Consider the following 8,085-nt stretch of genomic DNA (forward strand, 5'->3'; position numbering starts at 1 on the left):
AGTATTTTCAATTGCCTCATATGCATGGGGAAATAGAAGAATCCATGCATTTGAATTATGGTGTTGGCTAAGAATATTTAAAGTAACTGTGGGCTGCCAGGAGAACAAACATATAAATCTGTCTTGGAAGAAGTATATCCAGAATGCTACTTAGAAGCTAGGATGTTGAGACTTTTTTCTCTGGTTCTTTGGGCATGTCCCTGAAGGACATCATGCTTGGTAAAGTAGAGTATTAATGAAAAAGAAGAAGACCAATGAAATGGATTGACCCAGTGGTAGCAACTATGGGTTCAAACATACCAACAATTTTGAGGATGGTGTGGCGCTGTAGGTTAATGCGCTGGACTGCAAAATCAGTTGGAACTGCAAGGTTGGTGGTTCAAGCTCACCAGCCACTTCTCGAGAACCCTATACAGGGCCAATATGGGTTGTTGTTAACAACAGTTGTTAAGTGCTTTCAAGTCGGTTCTGACTCACAGTGACCCTGTTACAGTAGAACTATACGGCAATGTCACTTATAATATCCATGGAAAGCCAATCTGTTACTGTGGTACCACCTTCTGTAGTATGACCTGTGAGGATTAAATTCAGCTATTTATAGTCCTCACAGCAGAGGGCACCTAATAAATAAAATAAACCCCTTTAGTAGATATGTGGACATAGAGGAAAAAATTGAAACAACACCAGTCCTGCCTGCACTCCTCATTTCCTTACCCATGACCCTAGGATACACTAGATTGCTAGGGGTTCTGGAATGCTTCCCGTCCACACTGATGTGTAGCTAACACAGGGCACAGAATTAATGGGTTCTTATCAAATATGCCTGGGCTCTTTAGGTTCCTGTGTATTCTATCCTGGAGAAATGACAAACTATTATTATACCATTTTACAGATGAGGAAACTGAAATTCAGACAAATTTAGGATTCTCTTCTCTATGCTACCATAGCATCTTCTTTTTCCCTAACCACACTATTGTAAGCTGATGGTTATTTGTCTCTCTTATCTGCTAGGCGGGAGTTAAAGGGGCCAGAGACTCTGTTTTGTTCACTGCTGTATCCCAGCATAGAGAACAATGCTGGATGCTGGACACCACGTAAGCATAAAATCAATTGAGTAAGACTAGAACCAGAACAGAGTTTGAGGTTGGGTAGGATGAGGTTTCATCTATGATGATTCTCCTGTTACCAGCTTGGATGAATGAGAACAAGAATGTGTCTGGGACAATAGAACAGAAATGGTGAATATTATTTGATGAATCAGTTAAAAAGGTAAAGAGCATACTTGTGGCCTCTACTTCTTTTACAGCTTCGCAGAAGTGTTCTTTCATCTTAAGTGCCAAGAAAATGGCACCTGAGGACGTACATGGAAGAGTCTTAGAGTTGAGTACAATCACGGTCATTAATTCCATTTATCATAGAACGATAATCATAGCAAACATTTCTGATTGTCTGTTGTATGTCATTCACTACATGTGACCTTATTTATTCCTCGAGATGAACGTGAGTGTGGGTTTTTACAGATGTTACAAAATCAAATAGCAATAGGTAAAAGAATTAGGACCTCAGCTCAGGCTCAAACGCTAAGCCTTTGCTCTTTCCTTGAGGTAAAAGATGTCTACAGTGTGGTGCACAAACATTCCATATAAAAGTTTTAAGTGTAATATATTTGTGCAAGAGAAAGGAAAGCTAGCACATTATTGCAATGTTGAAATCTTTGATGAGGAGAGAGTAAAGAAAACATTGACATCACATAACCCATGACAAAACTCACTAAAGACTCCCTTAAACACCCCTACCCTTTCCCAGAATTCCTCACTAGCTATAACCTGCTCACACTTTATCTCCCTCACTAACCTTCCATCTCAAGACACCAGCAAGGTCATCCCTTTTCCCCAACAGCTTATCCAATCTCAGCTTCTAGCACCCTCTCCCATCCCTTTTCACCAGCTTAACAATCCCCTACTTGCATTCTTGGAGTCCTGATGTAGCATTGTAGGATAAGCACTGGACCACAAGGTTGGTTTGAGCCACAAGGTCAGCAGTTCAAACTCACCAACTGCTCCTCAGAAACTCTATACAGAGTTGTTTTGATTTGGAAACAACTCGACAACACTGAACAACAACAACATTGTCACACATGGGAATGAGTTTAGGACTTGTAAATTGTATTCTAGGTTAAGGATTGTCATGCAATGAATTATTTAATTTCTCTTCTAGTCAAACAACATTTTTGTAATGATGGGTCTGGGTAGAGAAGGTGGGAGAATTTGCTGACAGTGTTATATGATTTAATTGTGAGTGGTTAACACAGTTATCTGTGATTGTGAAAAACTATAACTCTAACATGTATAAAATGAGCCAGCTCAGAAACAGGAATGGGAGAATCTCACTATCATCAATGAAGAGCCAAGAGTGAAACGTTCCCAGTGCATTGAACCTCCTCGAACCAGGGTCAGAAAGCTGTGACACCAGAGGAGTGGCAGAGGAATAGCAAAAGCAGAACCAAGAACCAGAGCACAAGGTAGAGCAAGTGGGCTTCCCAGCCAACAAAGCATATAAAGCTGAGTGACTTTGGGCAGGAGACTTGCTTGCAGAGTAGGTACCTCTAGGCACTTAATTAGGGTGGGAGGGCAGGTTTGCTGACCCATGGAGTTAGAGTCAGGTGCCGGAGTGGTGTGTCAGCAGCTCTAAAGAAGTCTTGTAACATTGACTGACTGGGCAGAGAGGCCTGCCTGTAGGCACAACTTGGGAGAGATGGTTCTGACAGGAACAATTGTGCTCTGAGCATTTCTGACCCTGAAATGTAACCTGTTAAGTTTCCTAATAAACCCCATAACTATTGTTCTGAGTTTTGTTTGGCCACAGCAATGAATTATTGAACCCATCCGAGTAGAGAGTGCTATGGTTGGTGTCATTTTTTTTTTTTTTTTTTTTTTTTGCAAGGGTGCTCTCTGAAACTTGAAAATGGATTTTTAACCAAATAAATTCATAAAAGGAGTCTTGGTGTGGAGCTGTAGAATAAGTACTGGTCAGTAGTTCAAACCCACAAACTGCTCCATGGAAACCTTATGTAGGGTTGCTATGAGTTGTTATCAACTCAACGTTAATTAATAGCAACAGCAACAAGCTCATAAATGATTTGCACATGACGTAGCAATGCAGTAAAGCATCAATATTCACTTTGAAAGAAATCCCTAGAAAAGGAGAAAAATAACACGTAAATTTCCTTGTACAGCAACAGTGACACCGCAGAAGCATTAAGGCGTGAGCTGCATTCTTTTGCACCCTCTGGATCCAGTCTTTGCAATGGAATGTCATATAGGTATACGTGTAGATGTATTTTGTCATTTTCTAACCACCAAGGTAGAATAAGCACTTGACTACCAACCGTAAGGTCTGCTGTTCAAACTCACCAGCTGCTCCTTGGAAACTCTATGCAGGGGGGCTGTGAGTCGGAACCAACTTGGCTGCATTTAACAACAACAGCAACAAGGTGACTAAACATCATGGAGGCATAGATACAGGTTTTTATTCTCCCTCCTTCTCTATCATTTCACCCTCAATTCAACTCCTACATGGTAAAGGATTGGGGTAAGCTATTCGAGAGAACAAAGGAGGAATGTTGGGGAGTAGAAGGACTTGCTAGAGAAAGCAGGTTTTAAGTACTATCCCTTTATCCTGGGTTAGGAAAAAATTGAGAATGGAGAGTGGTAGTGATGGCCCAGTCACATTATTTGTAATATATGAGGGACCCTCAAAAAGTTCAAGGCAAATTCCATTGTTTTTTAATGCCATTTTTTCCACAAACTTTTTGAAATCCGCTTGTATGTGGAAATACCAAAACCAGACAAACCAAGTCCTTCACTGTGAGTTGATTCCCAATCATGGCAACTCTATATGTTAGAGCGGTAGTGGTGCTTGTGTGCTGTGGAGTCAAATCCAACTTATAGCGACCTTGTATAGTCTTTCTGAGGCTGTAAATCTTTATGGGAGCAGAAAGCTTCATCTTTCTTGTAGAGTGGCTGATAGATTTGAACCGTTTATCTTGTGGTTAGTAGCCCAACTAGTAACCCACTATGCCACCAGAGCTCCTTGTGTTAGAGTAGAATTTTTCTATAAGGCTTTCTTGTCTGTAATCTTTATGGGAGCACTTCACCAGGTTTTTCTTCTGCATAAATGCTGGGTGGGTTTGAAATACCAACCTTTAGGTTAGTAGTCAATTGCAGACTGCTTGTGCCACCCAGGAGCCTACTAAATTGATTTGTTTTTAATTTGCTGAGTAAGTAAATCCAGGTAAAGTATTCAATGAATATTATATGTATATCTACTGAAATGTATGTACAGAAGAGAGACAGAGAGCAAGGTCAGACAAATATAAAGAGTATCCAGGCTCTTTTTCCCATGTAGTAGAACATTGAGCATTTTTTTCTTTGTACCTTGCACATCTGAAATAATATTGCTATAGTGAAAAGGTGCAAATAGCTACACATACATCAGAGAAGGTTAAGTAATAGAGCCATTTAAAATTATGCTAATATTGATATATATCATTCAGTATGCAAAGAAACCCACCATCTATTGTTCAATAAAGAGCTTAGGTATAAAAATATTACACATAAATCAATGTTGATTTTGTGGTATACAACAGATAAATGCATAATTTTCTATTTAATAAGTCTTTGCTAATTATTGAATTTGTGATTCTGGAAGCTATGCCACAGATATTTTAAATATCAACAGGGTCACCCATGGTAGACAGGTTTCAGATGAGCTTCCAGACAAAAACAGACTAGAAAGAAGGAGTGACGAACTACTTCCAAATATTTAGTCACTGAAAACCTTATGAATAGCAGAGAAACACTGTCAGATATAGTGCCAGAAAATGACCTTCTCAGGTTGGAAGTCACTCAAAATGTGGCTGGGGAAGAGCTGCCTCTTCAAAGTAGAGTTGACTGTGATGACATGAATGGAGTAAAGCCCATGGGAGTAAAGGCCTTGGGACCTTCATTTGCTGATGGAGCACAACTCAAAATGAAGAGAAACACCTATAAACATCCATTAATAATCAGAACATGGAACATACGGAGTACGAATTAAGGACAATTGGAAATTTTAAAAAGTGAAATGGAACATGTAAACATCAATACCTTAGGCATTAGTGAACTGAAATGGCCATTTTGAATCTGACAACCACATGGTTTACTATGCTGGGAATGACAAATTGAAGAGGATTGGTGTTGCATTCATCATCAAAAAGAACATATCAAGATCAGTCATGAGGTACAGTGCTGTCTGTGATAGGATAATATCCATGCACCTACAGGGAACACCAGGATGAAACAGAAATTCTACCAACTTCTTCAATCTGAAATTGATCAAACATGCAATCAAGATGCAAAATTGATCTTGACTGGTGATCGGAATGCTAAGGTTGGAAACAAAGAAGAAGGATCAGTAGTTGGAAAATATGGTTATGGTGATAGAAATGATGCTGGAGATTGCATGATAGAATTCTGCAAAATCAATGATTTGTTCATTTCAAATATTTTCTTTAGACAGCATAAGAGATGACTATACACATGGAACTCACCAGATGGAATACACAGAAATCAAATTGACTACATCTGTGGAACGAGATGGTGGAAAAGCTTCATATCATCAGCCAAAACAAGGCCAAGGACAGACTGTGGACCAGACCATCAATTACTCATATGCAAATTCAAACTGAAGCTAAAGAAAATGAAAACAAGTCCATGAGAGCCACCTTCTTTAGATATCATAAGAGACGATTATACACATGGACCTAAACCAGATGGAATACACAGAAACAAATTGACTACATCTGGGGAAATAAACAATGGAAAGGCTCTAAAACAAACCAGACCATTGATAGTTTGTGGAACAGACCATCAATTGCTCATATGCAAATTCAAACAGAAGCTGGAGAAAATGAAAACAAGTCCATGAGAACCAAAATATGACCTTGAATATATCCCACCTGAATTTAGAGATCATCTGAAGAACAGATTTGATACATTAAACACTAAAGACTGAAGACCAGAAGAGTTGTGGGATGACATCAAGAACATCATACAGGAAGAAAGCAAAAAGTCATTAAGAAGACAAGAAAGAAGGAAAAGGTCAAAATGGATGTCAGAAGAGACATCTCCAGTGTAGAGATGCTAAAGCAAATGGAAAAAATGAGGAGGTACAAGAGCTGAATAGAAAATGTCAAAGGTCAACTCAAGAAGACAAATATTACAACGAAATGTGCAAAGATCTGGAGTCAGAAAACCAAAAGGGAAGAACACGTTGCTCAGCATTTCTCAAGTTGGGGGAAATGAAGGGAAAAAATGCAAGACCCAACTTTCATTATTGAAAGATTCTCTGGGCAAATTATTGAATGATGCAGAAAGCATGCAAAGAAGATGGAGAGACTGGGACGAGTGGACTTCCCAGACACAGAGAGGTATTGACACTGAGAAGTGGATGCTGATGCACTTCTGGTGCCTGTAGACACTGCCACTGTGCTAAGAAAGAGTGGGCAAGGGTTAGGTGTCAACTCTCTGTTGTTGTTGTTGGGTATCTTTGAGTTGGTTCCAACACATAGCCATCATGTACAGGATTTCTGAGGAGATTTGAAGTCCAGTGCTGATCCTACAGGACCACAGCCCATGAATAATTTTCAATCCCTCCTACCCATACCCATCATAGATTGTTTATTTTATTAAGAAAATCCTTTCCTACTTTTCATATTGGTCTCAACAGTATTTGTCTTTTTGTGATTTACTAAGCAGCTATCAACACTCATGGAAGCAGAAGTCAAAAAATCAATCAATTGATGTATTATTGCATTAGGCAAATCTGCTGCACAAGATCTTTTCAAAGTATTGAAGAGTAAAGATGTCATTTTGAGGACTAAAGTGCGACTGACCCAAGCCATGGTATTTTCAATAACCTCATATGCATGCGAAATCTGGACAGTGAATAAAGAAGACCATAGAAGAATTGATGCATTTGAGTTACGGTGTTGGAGAATACTGAAAATACCATGGACTGCCAAAAGAACCAACAGATCTGTATTGGAAGAAGTGCAGCCAGAGTGCTCTTTGGAGGCCAGGATGGCCAAACGTTGTCTCTCATACTTCGGACATATTGTCAGGAGGGACCAGTCACTGGAGAAGGATGTTTGCTAAGGTGGAGGGTCAGAGAAAAAGAGGAAGACCCCCAGTGAGATGGGTTGGCAAAGTGGCAGTATCAATAGGGTCAAGTGTGGCAACAATTGTGAGATTGGACCAGGATCGGGCAGTGTTTCATTCCATTGTGCACAGGGTCACTATGAGTGGGTACCGACTCGATGGCACCTAACTAATAACCACAATTTCACTCAGCATAGTGTCCTCCAGGTTCATCCATGTTATGAGATGTTTCACAGATTCATTGTTTTTCTTCAACTTTTTGTAGTATTTCCTTGTGTGTATGTACAAAGTTTATTTAACCATTCTTCTGTTGCTTGACATTTAGGCTGTCACCATATTTTTTATGTCGCTCTTGTAGACTGCATATTGAAAGTTTCTGGGGTTGGTTTATTTTTCCCCTTTTATTTATTTATTTATTTTTAATTTAAGGTTTTTATTGTGGATTGAGTGAAAGTTTAGAGAGCACATCATCAGTTTCACATTCAACAATTCATATAACTTGTTTCATTACTTAGATTATAATCCCCCCCATACACCATCAATTAAAAGTATTTCTCTCTATCCACTTTAGCTTTTTAAAAAACACACAAACAAAAAAACCCACTCAGGCATACATAATAATTTACATTTCCAAAGGGCACATTCTGCAAGTCTGCTCCTGGCTACCAGTTCTTAGTCCTTCTCTTCTTAGTTGATGAATCTAGAGTCCTCAGATGCTCCCCCTCTCCATGCCCCCATTTCTGCCTCCATCTCTGGCACTGCTGCTTCTCTGGATAAGATCCCGCATTCTATTTGTGCGTTCCTCTCTTGATGGTCCTAGGGTCCTCTGTTTCTGAACTGTAAGATTAATCACTCCCCTTTTTTTGTTACAAAACTTCTACCTTTA

General features: G+C 39.4%; 1 pseudogene; it reads right to left on the reverse strand.

Moving 5' to 3' along the window:
• Positions 1–498: 498 nt before the first annotated feature.
• Positions 499–8,085, reverse strand: part of LOC102837567 — a 12,172-nt pseudogene continuing 4,585 nt past the window's right edge.

The sequence above is a fragment of the Chrysochloris asiatica genome, unplaced genomic scaffold (genome assembly GCF_000296735.1).
Source record: "Chrysochloris asiatica unplaced genomic scaffold, ChrAsi1.0 scaffold00375, whole genome shotgun sequence".
In the NCBI taxonomy this organism is placed as follows: domain Eukaryota; kingdom Metazoa; phylum Chordata; class Mammalia; order Afrosoricida; family Chrysochloridae; genus Chrysochloris; species Chrysochloris asiatica.